We start from the raw sequence: 17,655 nt of genomic DNA on the forward strand, positions 1-17,655 counted from the left end.
TGAGGGACAGCGCCCAGGCCCAGAGTTCAGGCCCCACAACCGGACCCAAAAAAAAAAGGTTAGGGTTGATGGAAGTGTAAAGAAGGAAAACATATATATGTTGGTGGGGATATAAATTGAGACAGCCACTATGAGACACAGAATGAGGGCCCCTCTGAAAATTCAAAATAGAACAAGCATATGACCAGACAATGCCCAAAGGAAATGAAATCAGTATATTTTTTAGAGATATCTGTTCTTCCGTGTTTATTTCAGCCTTCTGCATGATGGCCAAGATAAACAAATGGGTCTGTAGATGGATGAATGGCTAAATCCACTGTGGTTTACATACAATGATATATTATTCCATCTTAGAAAAGAAGGAAGTCCTGTTACTTTCACCAACATGGGTGAACCTAGAGGACTTTACGTTGAAATTAGCTGGTTATTATAGATGTGTGATCACACACACACACACACACACACACAACCTAAAATGCAAAGATTCCTTTCCAAAGCCCTCTTCATCCTGTGCAGTGACTCATGCCTGTTATCCTCTCTAGGGTCAGATCAATGGAGATCAGGAGGCTCCTGGTTCCAGCCATCCCAGGCAGGCAAGTCCAGAAGATTCCATCTCAACAGACAATGCTGGGAATGAGGAAGAGAAAGAGGGAGGGAGAACAGAAGGAAGGGAGGGCAACTTTCTTATTATAACACCTTCTGTGTATTTATGTGACATCAACCACAGTCTCCACCAAAAACAATTCCAGTGCATGGGCAAAGACCTGGCACATGAGTTGGCAAGAAGAAAAATGCAAAAGCCCATGGCATCATGCAGAAGACATGAACTCAGCAACGACTTGCAGGTCATGTTTCCATGGCGACTTTTGGTGTGATGTCAGTGCATGCTGCCACAGCAGTGAAATCACGATCATCAGGAAGACCAGGGTGACAAAACTGCCATTTGGCAGTGGGAATTCGGAAGCTGCAGAAACATGCTGGAACATCTGCTGCCAGGAACAAGTGATTTCACCCATGATGGTTACTCCCTAAATAATGCCCAAGGAAGTTTTCTGTTTGGAAAATATCACCAATACAACAACAAGTAAAGCCAAAAGAGAACATAAACAGCATAAATGAGGGCAATACTTTTTCAAACGTGCACGCAGGGAATAAAAGTTCTCCTAAAACATTTCAAACAAAAACTAGAGAATTATATCCATGACAGTAACCATCACCTCTTTACAACCATAACCATTGATAACGTTAATTTGTTTACGTGGTTGTTCTGTGATAGTTTTGTTGTTGTTGTTGTTGCCAATCCTGGGGTTTGAACTCCAGAGTTCAAATTCCTGGGAGCTGTCCCTGAGCTTCTTTTGTTCAAGGCTAGTGCTCTACCACTTGAGCCACAGAACCACTTTTTGCTTCTTCCATGACTAATTGGAGATAAGAGTCACGAACTTTCCTGCCTGGGCTGGTTTTGAACTACAATCCTCAGATCTCAGCCTCCTGAGTAACTAGGACTGCAGGAGTGAGTCACCAGTGCCCAGAAATAATTTTGTCTTTTAATTCTGGTCAGTGACCTTGGGGCCTGATGAATGATAGGCAAACACAACATTGCTGTGCTAAATTCCCTGTGAGGGTAACATTTAAATAGAAGTTAATTTCAAATAAACCATTACAATACATTCAGAGTCTGCCTATCTACTAATGCTTCTTTTAATTCAAATCCTGTTGCCTCTAACCTCTCTTTGTGCCCTCATCTCCCTATTCATACAATGAAGATTTAAACAATGTTATGTAGCTCATAAGACTGCCACTACTCATGAAATGTATTAATTGATCACCTATTATAGATGTCTATAATGACATGATACAAAATGACAAAGGGTTGCTTTTTTTAAATCCTGGAAAAAAAAGATAGGGAATGAAAAGTAAGAACAAACAAGTAAACTGTAGAGTACTTTGGAAGGTAAATATTGCTTTGGAAAAGAAAAAAAATCCAGCAGGTTAAGAATCACTGGAAATGGCAAGAGTATAACTGGAAATGAGGTAGTAAGAGTAAAATCAAATAGCAAGAGGGTTGCGTGGATGATAGATATGACCAACTCAGCATAGAAGGTCATACCTGATAAATAATAGATACGATGATAATACAAATGATATCATGAATCTTATACATCCCAACAATTTTAATATACATTTTGGTATCTAGAAGTGATCCTCTCTCTGTTCTACTAAATAAATGGAACCACAGTTTAAATGACAACTGAAGGTGGTCCCACTTACTTAGTCATTCCCATGTCTCACCCCGGCCCCAGATCCTCAGAGACCCCATGGTTCCATGATCAAATACTGCAATCCATCCCCAGATGTATGCTCATCTTGCCACAGTAATATTGAATATTTGTTGGGGCATGACACACACGGTCATAAACAACAGCTTTCCCAGAAGTAGCTCTGGATGTGTCGGGTACGTCTATTACTCTGGAATGGGGTGGGCAGAGAGAGGCATCTTTATCACCAAGAGCAACAAAACACAGAGAGATAAAGACGAGAAAGGGTGAGATATGATGTGTAGAGGTGGGCAGCGTGGCGTGGGTGAGTGAGAGCTGTGAAATGAGACAAGGAGTGGAGTTGAGAAAATACCATTGGAAAGCTGCCATAAGAAAAGACTTCAACCATCTGAGAGGTTTGGAATTCGCCCTGTAGGTTATAGAAAATCATTACGCAGTTTTCAAAGGGGCAAGTAAGACCATCAGACAATTTAGAAGGATTTTCCCCCCAGTTCTTGCCTACAGAATGGAATCCTGAACTCCTTACAAGATCATTACAACCAATCATGAAAGAACCGATGAGCCAAATAACAAAAAACAGATAAAAACAATCGTGGATTACTAAACATCTCAATAATCAGCTTATGGGCTCTGATGAGTCTATATTTTGAACTCTTTAATGGGAAAGGCGGCTTGAAAGGAAAAACAACAACAATAATGATAGTATCCTAGGATTTCAAGTCTGCCTGAAAAATGTTTCCTTATCAGGAGACTGGACACCTCTTCTGAGAGTGAATCAACAGGCCAGTATTAGACCTGTATAGAAAAAGCAAAGTAGCATTTAAAGAGTTTTAAAGGGCCGGCTGCTGGTGGCTCACACCTATAATCCTAGCTACTCAGGAGGCTGAGATCTGAGGATCGTGGTTCAAAGCCAGCCCAGGCAGGAACATCCATGAGACTCTTCTCTCCAATTAAGCACCAGAAAACCGAAAGTGGCATTGTGGCTCAAGTGGTAAAGCGCTCACCTTGAACTGAAGAGCTCAGGGACAGTGCCCAGGCCCAGAGCTCAAGACCCATACTGAAAAAAAAAAAACCCAGAGTTTTAAAGGAAGAAGAGAAATATGAGAATGTGTGGGAATTGGGCCAAGCAAAATCCCTTTCAGGTTATAGAAAGTGTTCAAGAAAAGGCAGTTTGTAATAAGGTAAGCACAAGTCCAAAAGGAAGTCACAGAGAGAGAGAGATTATCACATGAACCACAAGTGAGGTAGGTGAGTGTGGCTAATGATTCAGAAATAACCGAGGAAGACAGAGGCTGGGTTTACTCTCCAGCCACAGGTAAGATGGGAAAGGAGGTCCCATGGAGGGGCGACCAAAGTACAGCATGGCGACATTATGGGCTGCTGTGGAAAGTATTTTCAGGAAATTCACAAATGACTCAACTAAAAGGCAGCAACCTTTGTCTCCAGAAACAGCTGAACCACAGAAAAACAGAGAGATAACGAACAAAACAGGATTTATCTTACAATCCTAGGAAAATAAGTTGATCAAATATGTCTGTGTTGCCTGAACTCCGGCTCCACAAGAGCTAGTTTTCCTTCAGGCCCCTCCCCACCCCCTCCCATCTGCATTCCCCTCATTCAGGGGGGACTGAGTGACTTAGAAGTCAGGACAGACTCAAAGAGAAACTGAAATTGTGTACAGTTTTCAATCTTTGTTTAGTAGGCGAAGGAAAATGGCCATTTAGAATATATGTTGCCTACTCTGATAAAACATGTATTTTATAAGCACCTGTTACTATTTCACTCTGTAAATTTGTATTTTTACATATCAGGCTTTCTTAATACATGGTATTTGGACTAATTGACTGATCATTTCAGCTTTAAGTTCTACTTTTCTTTCTTTTTTTTTTTTGTCGGTCGTAGGGCTTAAACTCTGGGCCTGGGCGCTGTCCCTCAGCTCTTCAGCTCAAGATGAGTGCTCTACCACTTAAGCCACAGCACCTCTTCCAGTTTTCCAGTGGTTTATTGGAGATGAGTCTCACAGACTTTCCTGCCCAGGCTGGCTTTGAACCATGATCCTCAGAGCTCAGCCTCCTGAGTAGCTAGGATTACAGGTATGAGCCACCGGCGCCTGGCTCTACTTTTCATTTCTATCATTCTTCTAAGCCATTTTTATCTTCTTTTTCATAACTCAATCTCTAAAATAAATATTCTTGAATAGAAAAAAAGAAGAAGTCAGGACAGAGGAAAGAAAACACCCATGCCCCAGGGGATGCTGGGTAGCTCTCCCTGCTACCACTTTTTCCTGTTGGCTCTGTTCTCTTTTAGCCACTGACCCCTGTTAAGGAACACTGCTGCCTCTGATTTCCCTCGTGGGTGGCCATTACTGAGCCCTGGTGTCTGCGGTGTGGCTGCTCTGTCCCAGCTCCAACAGCTCCCACCCTTTGGGGGAATCCAGTGCCACACCGTTGCTTAGCAACCCCTCTCTGTGGAGAACCCCAACTCTTCCCCACCTTAAGAGGACGGCATATTTGCCTACCCAGTGCCACTTCTTTTAAGCGCAACTTAGTTAACCTCTCCACAACTAAGTCACCATCTCTCTTTTGATTCCTACAAATTAGCTTTGCTTTTGAAAACAGCCCAGCCCCTTCTGTCTACAGTCACATTTCCCTAGAGAGTATCTTCTACGGAGACATTGGTGCTAAACCATCCTGTCACACAACTGGAGCCTTCCTCCTGTCTATTTGTGGGGTTGAAGGCTGCGGTCATCCTTTTTGAAAGATTTCAACATAGACACACAGGAAGTGTTTCCACCAATTTCTTTTGGCATTTACCCTAACGTACTAGTAGTCTGTATCAGTGTCCCAATGTTTTCCCCCAAGATGTATAAACTCCTGACACAAAAGATATTTAAGCCGCCATCAAGGTCTAATGGAAAATAAATGCTAATTCAATTATAAACTAAGGTATATTAGTTGCTACAACAAACAAACCTTTAGATTTGAATACTGTGCTGGGAGCTGTGGCTTATGCTTATAACCCTAGCTACTTGGGAGGCTGAGATCTGAAGATTGCAGAGTTTGAAGCCATCCCGGGCAAGAAAGTCCATGAGATTTTTATTTTCAATTAACCACCAAAGAGCAGGAAGTGGAATTGCATCTCAAGTGGTAGAGGACCAGCCTTAGGTGAAAAAACTACAGGACAGTGCTCAGATGCTGAGTTTAAGCATTGGTACCAGCACACACACACACTCTTACACACACACACAAACCAATAGTTTAATACAATAGAAATGTCTTCTGTAAAAGATAAAATAGTTCTTCCTGGTCAGCTCTTCAAGCTGCGGCTCAGGAACTCAAGCTCAATTCAGGTCTCTCTCCTTTTTGGCGCGTGGTTTCCAGAGTCACCATATTTACTTACCATTGTCAAACAAGAAGGGAAAGAGAGGCTACACAGAAGGTAAAGCTATTTCTTAACCAGCTCACGTTCTTGTCTTTGAAGCTGTATGTGCAGAAGCACCAGCTACCTTCTGGAGAAGGAGATGACAGCTCTTCATAGCAAAGCTAGCTATCTCCACCATATCCAAAGGAAGCTAGAGTTCCATGACGGTGGATCTTCTCTTGGGAGTTACTGTAGCTCAGGCCCTAGCACTGAGTACAGGAACTCTAATTCAGGTGACCAATAGCTGGAATGAGGGAGGCCAAAATGGCAGAGGGTGGTCAGAAGGCTGACTTGACATCTCAACTTGAAAAAAAAAAAAAGCATCTCAATTTAACGCATCTCAAAAGTAGTTCTTTGTTTCCTCTGTCTGCCACGCCAGTCTGTATAATCTGTCCTTGTTTAAACTACTTTTGTTGAAAAGCCCTGACTCTACTCAGACCCATGAATCAACTAAAAGCAGAAGAGAAAGAGGAAAGCTTGGCATCTCTGCCTCCATTTTGATATCTACCTTTGCTCTAAGCCATCCTCTCTGCAGTCACTTTGCAATCAGCTTGGGATCTAAGAAGAACTGGACTTCATGATGACATCTTTACAAAGAAAGATGGAGAGAACTGTCTCTAATGAAGGACACAGCAGAATTCCTCCTCAGGACAGAACACTTGACAAGTGAAGGTCTCATTTATCCTCACTAAAATTGCCGCCCCCCCCCATCAATCAACAAGCCATAGTTTAACCAGGACTGTTTAGTAATTATGTGTATTTCTCTATATCTGCCTCCAGCTTTTTGTCTATTGAAACCAGAAAATCATGTCTGTATCAGAAGTTGGCTGCAGACGGGCTGAAGTACTTACTTCACCTGTCCATTTCTGCCCATGTGGGCCCAAATAAGAACACTGGGAATTGATCATGATTTATCACTCTGCTTTACATTCTCAAATTTTAATGTTATTTTAAGGAGTACAAAGGAGTTTTGAAATGTTATCTAATCTCAAATGCCATTGAGGCTACATCCAGAATGTATTTAAAGTCATTCTGCTTCTTTATATCTCTGCTGTTACTCTTCTAGTCCAAGCTATCATCATTTCTGATTCATGATGGTTCTTTTTCCTCTCCTCTTGTCCCCTTTAATCAATTTACACACAGCAGACCAAGAAACCTTTCTAAGACACACAGTGTAGCAAATAAATCTCTTGCTGAAAAGCCCTAATACCTTTCCACTGAAACTTCAGACAAATTCCAAACATCACCCTTTGGTTTCAGGATTTTGTGGGCTTAGAATCCTATCTAATCCCCCAAGTTCAACCAGAGCCATTTTATTGCTTTTTCCTACCACACCGGCCTTTTCTGTTCACACATAATCTTTGTACCTGGTTATTGCCATGCACAGACATGCTCCTCCGGCTTTGTAAGCATTGCTATTTCAACAGAAATTCCTACCCATCCCTCAGGATTTAGCTTAAACTCCATTTCCTCAGAGGATACTTCCATGATCATCCAAATCTAAACTTTACTCCCTATTGTCCTCTCTTAATATCCCTCATCGATCTTCATTTGTAATGATTTTACAATTTCATGTTTATTTGTATATCAATTGTTCAATGTATCTCATCTGTGAGGAAAAACAATTCCATGAAGACAGAGATCATGTCCACTTGCTTACCGACTGAATCACATCCCAGAATGGAGCACAAAACTTGGTACCCAGTGAGTGCTTGACATATTACTGTTCAGCTAGTGAATATTCATTCATTAGTATGGATTTACAAGGAGCTACTGAAAACTCCTGACTGAATATTAAATTGAGAAGTATGCTACTATCAGGGATTGATTGAGTGGGGAAAAATCCACTAAGACATCAAAAAGCCTGGTGACAGTCAAAACCTGGCTCTGTGGTTGTGAAAAAAATGGTGTAAGAATGGGTAAAGATACAAAGCAGGAAAGGGAAGTTCAGTAGGGGACAGTGAATATGGAATTTGGGGGCTTTAAGAGACAGGATTTCTTAAAGATTTCCCACCATGCTGGTGGGAAATGAAGAACAGATGATTGGCCAAACGGACAAAGAAGAATCAGGATGCTAGGGCACAGGAGAGATCAACACACTGAACGCAAGTAGTTAGGGCCACTTTCAAAATGTCATTCCATGACATAAAGGATGGCACCAGGAAGCTGGCTGAAGAAAAAAGGAGAGAGAAAATGTCATCTATCAAAGGCAGAAAAATCATGGGCTGACATCTGGAGATAAAAAAATTGCAGATATGACAGGTTGGCAGGATTAACAAGGACTAGTTTCTCCTCTACCTTGAAACCAGTGGGAGTTGGGGGTAGGGATTTCATAACAAACACCAGTCAAGTGTGAAGCAGGAAGGTAATTAACTGGGTTTCTGTCTTATCTATAAGGTAGGAAGGAAGAAAGGCCAATTGTTTGACAAGTATTATGGGACTAGCAGCCTACCAAACAAATCCAAATGGAGCTAGTGATGGATTCATTTGAAGAAAAGTCAGGGGAATTTTGGTTGGTTGGCTGTTGCTGTATTTTTGTTTTCTTTTGTTTTTGTAGTAGAAGTAGATAACAGAAAGGAGGGAAACTGAAGGCCTTCTTAGTCTAGAGAAGAGACAACTACAAGTAAAATCCTGTTGCTTGAGTTTCAGGTTAGTGGTAGAGAGATGGCAAATTGATAGGTTTATTTGTGTAGGCAAGGCTGATTCCAAGTAAACACTCTGCTGTCTCACTAGATTATCTAACAGCTCAGTAAAGATTCATTATTAAGTGAACCATTTCTTTTTTTAGTAAGCAGAAAATATTTTTTAACCTTGTTTTTGTCAGAATTTTCCTGAGTTCCTGAACCCTGTAGTATCAATAGGTCAGAAGGCCATGTCCTGCTTTTCTTTGTAGTGCCAAACAGCTTCGATGGCTATAGTCACGTTTCCTTAGCCTTCCCTGGCCAAAGATTGGAAGGAAAACCTTCATCTTTGGAGGAATAAATGTTTTTACCATAACACATAAGCTTCTTTTCCAGTTCCTTAAATTGCCTTGTAGTTAGAATGACTGAACTTAGAACTACAGAGATACTCTCTAGGAATGACCAAATTGCCCAGGCTTTCATTTTGGTAGTTAGAGACTGATCATTGCAAGCCTTCCAGCTGAATGTGTTCTTTCCAATGCTCATGTGTCTTAAACAAATTCACAGCTTGGGATAGGTTTGGGCAAGCTGATCTCATGAAAACAGAGAAAAAGAAAGCCTTTAGAAGTAGAAATCAGATGCAAAATCGATCAGCAAGAATCATTTCTTAGGAAACGCAGGGTGGCAGACAAGTCCTCACCTTCTCTTCTTCCATCAACATGCTAATTAATGACATAAATACACTGCTGAGGTTCATCTTGTCACGACAAAATAAAGCACAGCTCTTGACCTGCCTCTGTTCCTCATGCTCTCTCCTCCTTGCATGACCATGGGAAACCTATCAGTCGTGTATGATACTTTGTAGTGCTGAACTTCCACAGGGTGAAGGATATAACTTTGTGTCAGCTGTTTGCGACCAAGTGAAAGAATCTCAGAGAGAATATAAATCAGGACGAGCACCAGAAGCCTTAGATGTACAGCCCCACTTGTGCAATTAGAAAATTGTAGTTCATATACCAGGACATTCTCCTGTGCTAATTAATTCTACATTTCTTTTTAGTGCATTTGCTTATTTTACTTGGTAGCTAAAAGAGGTTTTGGAAAGTTCTGATGTGGCATAGGTATGCTAAAGGGGAAAGAAATGAGTTTGTGTCCATAGTTTGGTTAAAATTTAAAGGCACAGAGCTGGGCACAGGCTAGGATTACATGTCTGTAATCCTAGCTACGCAGGAGGCTGAGATCTGAGGATTGAGGTTCAAAATCTTAGGAGGCTAAGATCTGAGATCAAGGTTTGAAGCCAAGCCAGACAAGAAAGTCCATAAGACTCTTATCGCCAATTAACCACCCATAGGCCCAAAGTAGAACTCTGGCTCAAGTGATAGAGTGCCAGCCTTGAGCGGAAAAAGCTTAGAGACAGTGCCCAAGTAAATCGTAAATAAATAAAAGGCACAGATTTCAACTAGGGCTCTACAGAAGATGATAGAAAAAAATAACAATGTGAGTGCTAGGGAAAAGATCAAGTGGATGAAAGGAGAGAAAGAAGACAGAGAAGAACAGAACGGGATCTAATCATTGCTCCAGAGAGTCTCCACGTAACACCGAGCAGAATCAGAGAAACAAGGAACCTGAAGAATGGGGAGCGCAGGGTTTAAGTACAAGTCAAACAGGGAAGTCACCTCTGGCAGGTCGCAAAAGGTTCCTCTTGGAGCAATACATACTTTCCAACAGGTGAGTTACTGGAAGGCAGGGAACTTCTAAGAATGGGCCTGGAGTGAAGGGAGGCGGGGGGGGGGGTGCCCTGGTCAAGTGGATCATGAAGGCAGCATTAAGTTATGAGAACAATGCACATTCCCATCTGTGAATGCCTCAAGAAGAAGCTGGGTTGAGAGGACAGAGCCACTTGCCTGACTGTTGGGTTCCACTAGCAGATTTTATGCAAAGTAAAACCCTAGTACTGCTACCATTGCTTTTCCTAAGGGATCTGCTTTTCCCTTTCCAGGCAAACCCAGATTCTAAACAGGGAGTATCACCATGGTCTCAGGTCTGAGATTCATTGCTGACCTTTAACTGTTGTCATCTCCAGATGTTAGATCACCAAACAGCTGGGTGAGGTGGCCTCTCCCTTTTCACATAAAGCAACCCAAGTCGTTTGGGCCCCAATATTTGTGCTCTTATTTCTGTAAGAAACATAAATTACAACTAAAGCAGGCCTTATTAATTCCCACTGTCAGCAGTTGCTCACCCTCAAATTAAAAACAAACATGTTTTTGGCATCTGGATTGGACTAAAGCTTGAACTGCTGCCATAAATAATGATGTTGTGCTAATTATCGCTCTTTCTCTGCATCATCTTTTAAAAATGTTTCCAAACAGGGAAAAATATATCACATCTTATTTGTAATAGATGTTTGTTTTGTTTTAAAGTCAGGGATGATATTAAAGAACTGGCCATTTATAGTAAAGAAAATAATGCTGCTAGTGGATGGAAATGGAAAAGTGTGAATGTGAACTATGTTTATTACAAACTTTAAGTTCTATCTAGACTTGGTCATGCTCTGGTTTTATTTTGCTTTTACCAGATTTTTTTTTCCAGTTTGTAAATGTGAATGACCTATATGATTGCAATCAGCCTAGCACAATGAAGCTTATCATTTAACAAGGTTTGGGGAAGGAAATGTTTGTTTTTTGAGAGAGAATCTTAATATGTAGCCCAGGCTGGTCTTGAACTCTCAGAGCTCCTGACTCACCTTGCCACGTGCTGCATTACAGGTCTGTATCACCATAATCAATTCTTTTTTCTTGTGCCCATAGTGGGATTTGAACTCAAGGCCTTATGCTCTCACTTGGCTTTTATCTGCTCAAGGCTAGTACTCTGCCACTTACGCCATAGCTCCACTTCCAGTTTTTTTTTTTTCTGGTTAATTGGAGATAAGAGTCTCACAGGCTGTGTGGGTTGACTTCAAACTGCAATCCTGATCAACCTTCTCAATAGCTAGGATTACCGGAGTAACTCACCAGTGCTCAGCAATTTCAACAAACGTTTAATCCTCTTGCCTAATTTATGAAACTGTTTCATTGTGTTTTCAGTGTTGCTGAAGTTGAAGATGTTCCTCTAAATGTTGCAGGCAGATTGCAAAATGACAGTGTCTCCTGCTGAGACTGTTAGAGGACTTCTGTCCCCAGACAAGGCCTGTGGGATTCTACTTCAGTCGGTCTTGTGGAATTAACAGCCAGAAACACACAAACAGTTTACTAGTTGGACTCCAGAGTGTAAACTGTGGAGGGAATCGCTATACTCTAATGGGACAGACAAAAGAGGCAGCAGGAAGAACTGCTCATTAATTAAGCTAGTGTTTGATGACCGCGTAATTCAGGCTGCTTGATGCAGGTATGACTAGAACCTAAGTGGGAAGCTAACACAAGAACGACACCCTCTCGTAAACCCAAATCCATTCAGTCAGGTAAAGCTTCATAGCAGAATAACTCAGCCTAAGTCCAGAGCTGTTTGGTTGAATGTCCGTGTGATGTGTAGGACTTCAGGGTCTAGAGAGTTCGTTTTAACTCAAAGACTTTCTGGGGGAAGTGGGGCTTTAACTTTGTCCATGATGATAAGTGCCTCTTAGCCTTACAGATGCCCAAGAACTTTGAATATTATATGATTTTTTGGACCTCTATTGGTCCAGCTATGGCTGAAAGAGAAGTGGCGTGCCAGGCACATGTGCGGCCAGGTGAGCCCATGGGACTGGCAAAGATGGCTCATAACAGGCCTGATTATTTTACCATTAGAAACCCCGTTAGTGCTTAAATCAGAGACAAAAAAAAATGCACTTTGGGTTCTGAGGAAAAGAAATATAAATCTGTCTTTGTGACTCTGGGAATGCTATTCTAAGCAGCTGAAGCTTTTCCCAGCCTGGTCTTCTCCTGCCAGGCAGGAGCTCAGCCAAAGGCATTTTGAGGTGCCCAGCCTGTCTCATTCCATAGCTGGGAATTAAGACCAGACACTTATTCTCATGTGAAACTGAACACACTGGAGACTGCCAAAAGACATGCTCTCCAAATGCTACAAAAAATATGTCAATGAAGATATTAGAAAGCATGAAAGGCCTAAGGAACAAGAATCCTCAGGTTGTAAAAACAAAAAAAAAGAGAAGAAACAGAAAAGCAATTCATCTAAGAGACAGGATGCCCAGAAAATTTTTTTCTCCAGAAACGACCGCTCTTTGGAAGTAATGGTAGCTCTCTATCAAAACAGTTTTCTGTATACCTGTTTTATCTTCCAGTATGGCTTTCTCTGCATAGAAACACATTGTCTATGATATACATGAGAGGTTTCCAAAAGTGTAACTTCTTGGAACTAAAGGAACTCCTAGGTTCAGGAAATGAAGGCTGGGAAGCTGAAACATGTATTGTCAGGAGTGGGGGAGGTCCCGGGGAGAGGGGAAGACAAATAGAGAAAGAGTAGGAGATTGCAGTCAGAATGTTCCCTGTGCATGTATGAAAATGGAACCAGCTACGTTGAGGGGATGGGTGGGGTGAGGAGAGATGGGAGAGAATGATGGAAGGGTTGACATTGTACTGATAAATTGACATGTCGCATTGGAACCCCTCTGTACCGCTACTTAAAAGATAAGTTAAAAATTAAAAAATACACTGCGAGAGAGCAAGGGAAGGGGTGATCTTGTCCCAAAAGGAATGTACTCTTTACCTGACTTACATAACTGTAACCTCACCATATATCACTTTTATGATAATAATTTTTTTAATTACATTAAAAAATTTTAAAAACCCACAAAAATCACCGACAGGTAATAGGGTACACTTTATAAACACTCGCCTTTAAGCAATAGGTAACTCTTGCAGCTCTCTCTTCTCAGCTTCCTCTACAACTTGTATTTCCTTTCTGAAATACTGTTGTCAAACCCTAGAGAAGTGAGTCTACCCAGCTCCTAGGAGAATTGTCTGAAAGGGGCTTGGGTATTTCTGGCCAGAGCAGTTTCTCTCTAAATTCTTCCTAGCCTTACGAGGTTGTGGGATGAGGTTTCTCAGCTAGACAGAAAGCATTTCCCAGGAGAATGGCACCTCTTAACCAAATCAGTGACAGGGAAGGATGTGGTACACGCTCAGTAATTTCCTTGTGGTTCAAAGTCAACAGAAAAAGCTGTCCATTTTTTTTTTTACAGTTAAGAGTCCAGGTTCCAAAATACATCTTCAGAAAGTATTTATATTATTATGAGTGTGTATCTTTTTTAATTCCCCCAACTCATCCTCCTTTGGAATTTTGTTCATCTGTTTTAAATGATTCTAAAGGAAAACAAACTCTTGTCCATATGTTAGTTATAAAAGTCATGCAAGTTGGGGTTTTTTGTTTTTTGTATTGGATGGGAAAGATGATTTTCTCACATATTTTCTTCTAGTTTAAACATAAAAGGGACTTGCTCAGCATATTTATTTAGGGGGTGTGGTTGCATGTAAGGATACTAGAGATAGATGGAAGATGGTATTTCTGTTCTCAAATATTTCATATTTTGACTTTGCACCAGCTGTGCTCAAATTAAGAAGAAAAAAGAAGGCATATTTAAATGTCTTTCATGCATGAAGCTGTTTTCCTGCTCCAAACTAACAGTGCTTTAAGACTTTGAAAGTAGTCCTTCACAAAGCAATAGTCCTTTGCTGTAGGATAGGGAGAGATACCAAAGTCATTCTGTGCTGGTAGCACTGGTGCACAGACACCCCCTGGCTAGTCTTATACCATCGTGTAATATTAGATCAGAAGATCATTTATAATTCGACAATGTTTCTTATCTCAGTGGATCCCTTTTCCCAAGGAAAAAAATACATTCACTACCAGCTTTTCAGGAATATTTTTGGAGGAAAATTAGCCACAAAACAATCTTTGATATATCCAAAGTTGTTCCCCTGCCCCTCTCCTCCCCAGAAATTGCTGGTTCGTACTGGCAAGACTCTACTTTAGAGGTCACTCACTAAATATTATGGTGTCAGTGATTCAGGGTCTCCTCAAATTTCTAGTACAACTGCACTTGAATGGATGTTCTGATCCCCACTCCAGACACTCACACTTACATTCTCGCTTACACACTTACGATTTATTTAGGTCCCTGACCAAAGTTTGAATCAACAAGTCAGCTTTGGATTAATTGGTGGTAAAAAAAAAAAAAAAACCTTCTTCTTTTTCTCTTAAATCTTCTACTCAGGCTGCTGCTGAGCAACATCCCAGGATCCCCAGGGCTGAGACAGCCAGCTGGGGTAGGCACGCCATTTGGCATAAGCACCACAGAACTCGGCAAGCTGTGCAACCTGTAATTCCCAAAGTGAGCGTCCAAGAGGGAAAGGGGAAATAAATAGATCTCACCTGAAGTACAATTTAACCAGCCATAGCTCCCTTTGGAAGAAACCAGCTCAAAATGTCCCTAGGAGTTACTGAAGTTAACAGCCCAGTGATTAGCCCATGCTGGTAAAATAAGCATAGAGGTAAAGCAAATGGTGACTGAAGTACTCTTAACAGGGCCAAGGTCTTGGCCCTCATAGGCAACGATTTGGAAGAAAGTTTTATGAGTGTGGTTGGTTTGAAAATGGGAGATTCAAAGTTTAGCCTTAAAAAAAAAAATTGTTCCCAGTGGTGAGCCAGAGTGAGCCAGAGTGAGAGTTGCTAAGCAACTAAAGGAAACAAAGGCAAGTTCCAAGAAGTTCATTAAAACCCACAGCTGCAAGACTCTCCTCTAATGTTCTCCACCCAAATGGTCAAATGGAAAAGATATTCAGTCAAAATGGATCCTTCTTTTCCTGTGAGCTGCCTCCTCCAAGTCCACAGTGCTCTGTCTACATTGCTATCTGCTACAGAGTGCGTTTTGCTCTAGACAGGAGTTTCTAATCTAACAGCATATTTCCCAATTAGATTGCTAGGCAGGGAAAATGTTCTATTTGTCTCCTTCTGAGATTCATCCTTACAAGATGCTATTGACCTTAAGATGAATGTTCATCGCAAATCATTGATCTCTGCTTACTAGACGTCCCAACTTTGCTTTAAGATCTCAGGGGAAAAAAAGATCTATCTCAGATGTTCCCGCTTTGGAAGAAATAATTTCTTACTTCTTCATATGTTGTCATTTTCCTATGGATTCCTATAAACATTCTTTTTGTCGGTCATAGATGTGAACTCGGGGCCTGGGCATTATCCTTGAGAGTTTCTGCTCCAGTTCTGTCTTTCTGATGGTTAACTGGAGATAAGAGTCACACAGACTTTATTGCCCAGGCTAGTTTTGAACTATGATCCTCAGTTGTTAGCCTCCCGAGTAGCTAGAATTATAGGAAAGACTCACCAGCACCCTGCTATGTAGAATGTTTTTAAGTTTACATCATTACTTTTTCCTCTAGGAAACTGAAAGCTACCCAGACAAGGTACTTCTTTAAAAAAGGGAAAACCAAGTTCATAAACATGGCTAAATTAGCAAGGGGCGCATGTATTCTTTTTCTCTAATACTACTATACAGTCAGTTACTACTCTTACCATGTAATATCTCAGGCCCAGCCTCTTTCCTTGAGGAAAAACGTTGACACAGAAAGGTCATTTATGTCTCCCTACATTGTTCATATATTTCTATGTTCTAGCTAAACAGTGGTGTCTTGGATTGTTCATCTTTGGAGAAAGAAGCCCAAGAGTGAAGCCTGGGTCTTCACCACAATTCAGTTGGCTGCCAGTACCCAGGGCTGGTTTTACAGTCTGTGGGCACATGGTTCCAAGGAAGCTAGCATTTTAGGAAACCAGCATTTAGAAAACTTATTTTGCCCATCTACAAAATTTAAACAGGGAAGGAAAAACCAAAACTATATATAGAGTGACTATATAATTTACCATCCAAACTGGGACACTATTGAAATGAAAGGGAGGACCATTCATAATTATGCAGGGAAAACAGGCGCAACCTGGGACCACACGGGGAAATTGGGACATAGGATCATTCTACCTATGACTAAAAACGGTCAGAGATTTAGACATCTTGCTGTTCTTTTCTTGGTCTTTATTCTAGAGCTCTTTGCATAGAAAACTCTCTACAAAGAGTTGATGTTCAAAGAATCTTGCTAGCTATATCCTAAAAAAACAGGAAAACCATTCCTTCTTTCCTCAGCCCTTGGCACTTGAGTATTACATCTCTAATTATAAAATTTCTGAACTCTAGCCAACTACCCAGCCAATTTTCATGAGCCTGTGTAAGTGCCTAACAGTTTGGGCGAGCTTACACGACAAATTCACAGTATTGGCACTGCCCAACAGAGCTTTCGGTAATGCTGGAATGTTCTGTATTTGCTTCGTCCCTGTAAGAGCCACTAGCTATATGAATTATGGAGGAATTGAAACATGATTTGTGTGACCTAAGGACTCAATTTGCAACTGTAATTTTCATTCATGTAAGACTATATTTAAAGCCAGGCACCAGTGGCTCTCACCTGTAATTCTATCTACTGGGGAGGCTGAGATCTGAGGATTGTGGTTCAAAGCCAGCCAGAGCAGACAAATCCAAGAGACTCTCATCTCCAATTAACTAGCAGAAAGCTAGACATGGAAGTGTGGCTCATGTGGTAGAGTGCCAGCCTTGAGTGAAAAAGCTAAGCTAGAGCTCCAAGCACTGAATTCAAGTCCCAGTACTGGCACATACACACACCAAAAGTACGGTTCACATTTTGGCTCTCTAGGTCACTAGAAATGGATGTTACGAAAGTAAAAGACCAGACAACTTTCACATATGTGTCCCATGTGCATACACATAGCCGAATTCCTAGTCGGTTGAGATCTGAGCTCTTACTTTTGTTGGATTCCATGTCACAATCAGTTTCAAGGGCCTGGTCTGGTGGTGAACACCAGTAAACTAGCTTCTCAGGAAGCAGAGACAGGAGGATCTTGATTCCAGATCAGCCCCAGCCTGGGCAAAGTTAGCTCAAGACTCTGTCTGACAAACTAAAATCAAGACTAGGGGCTTAGTCCAAGTGGCAGAGTTCTTGGCTAGCAAGTTCTCACACTTGAGGCCTGAGTTCAATCCCCAGTTACTGCCAAAAAATCTCCCCCCCATTTCTGAAATGTTTAGGAAAGAAAGCACCAAAAAGTATATAATGCATAGTTATCAAGAATTCAAGAGAATTTGCAAAGCAGCACATTGAAGTTCATCCATTCTAAAACACCATGGAAAGTATTTATGAGTGGAATGATATGAACAAAACCACAGGATTTCTTCATTCCACCATGTATGTACTTCAAAGAAACCCATAATTTCTAAGTCTTGTTGCTATCAGGCTCTATCTCCAGCATGTTTTATCCTTCTGAGGGCA

Source organism: Dipodomys ordii, unplaced genomic scaffold (assembly GCF_000151885.1).
Source record: "Dipodomys ordii isolate 6190 unplaced genomic scaffold, Dord_2.0 Scaffold35, whole genome shotgun sequence".
NCBI classification, from domain to species: Eukaryota; Metazoa; Chordata; class Mammalia; order Rodentia; family Heteromyidae; genus Dipodomys; species Dipodomys ordii.